We start from the raw sequence: 1,104 nt of genomic DNA on the forward strand, positions 1-1,104 counted from the left end.
TGATATAGTCACTAAGAAGCTCATCATTGCAATAAATATTTATACCTTACATTTGCATTTCTCTCTCTACATATATACGTATTATATATGTGTATATCTATTCTGCATATATGTCATTTTTCAAAAAGCACCAATAAATGAAATCCTTCCCACTGAGTGCAAGCCTGCCAGTGGCTTCAAGCGTGGGACTGGCTTCCTGCGCTGGGAGCGATAGCTAGTTCCAAGTGATAATTGGTGTACTGTGTCTTTAAAAGGTTAAAACCCCTTTCAAAAAAGGTCTGGACTCCTAGTGGAAAAGACAAGCGAGGCATGGGTTGGCTCTGGATTCAGAAAACAGCTGCTGATTAGATTCTCTGTCTGCAGGCTGAATTTATTCCGTGTTTTTCAGCAGCAGGAATTCAAGAGGGATGCTTCTGTTTGGGTTTCTGATCGTGATTTATATTTATTCAGAGGAATAACAGAGGGTGGATCTGTTCCCGGCGCGAGCATGCTCACAACCAGCCGACTCTCCCATTATCCAACTGCCTAGTTTGGTGTTTCCATGTACATGGCTATTCCGTGTGCATATGTGTGTATACAAACACGCATGCATGCCTGGATGGACACACGTATGCACAGGTTATTTTGTAAGGACAATTCTCTCAATAAGGTCTTTACCCCTTACTTGAAACAGGTGTTCATGAAAAAAACGCACAAAATCCTGCCGGGCCGGAATAATTCATGAAGAAGGGGCTGGATCCGTGGGTCAGAGAACACAGGACCAGGTTGCCATCCCAAGGCCGAAGGTAGGGGACGCTGGGTTTTCATTCGGCGGATGGATTCCTCGCGCTTTATGTTATCGATTGTGTTTTCGCCCGCGGCTGCCCCCGGTTCCGTGCGGTTCCGTGCTGGGGCTGCCTTTCTTGGGCAAGGCGTCCGGCCGCCGAGGCGCTGGGGCCGGCCGGGTGGGCGGCCGCGCGGCGCCGGGTGCCCTCGGCGGGCTGAGCTGGCGGCTCGGCCTGTGCCGGGAGCGGCGGGAGCCTCAAGTGACCCCCCGCGTCAATCAGCGGCGGCGGCGGGGCTGTAACCTTGTGCGCGCCGCGCGCTCCCGCGCCCGCGGGCAGG

The 1,104-nt window shown here is 52.3% G+C and overlaps 1 protein-coding gene across 2 annotated transcripts in view; it reads left to right on the forward strand.

The window, feature by feature from the left end:
- The first annotated feature begins 284 nt into the window (after window positions 1–284).
- The window catches only part of HIVEP3 (human immunodeficiency virus type I enhancer binding protein 3), a 373,386-nt gene continuing 372,566 nt past the window's right edge, over window positions 285–1,104 (forward strand). For both annotated transcript variants that reach the window (XM_008072104.2, XM_008072105.2), the window contains exon 1: window positions 285–785. The gene's annotated coding sequence lies outside the window, so the exon portion shown is untranslated. The remainder of the gene's footprint in view (window positions 786–1,104) is intronic.

The sequence above is a fragment of the Carlito syrichta genome, unplaced genomic scaffold, assembly GCF_000164805.1.
Source record: "Carlito syrichta isolate Samal-C Ts95f unplaced genomic scaffold, Tarsius_syrichta-2.0.1 Scaffold314850, whole genome shotgun sequence".
Taxonomy (NCBI): Eukaryota; Metazoa; Chordata; class Mammalia; order Primates; family Tarsiidae; genus Carlito; species Carlito syrichta.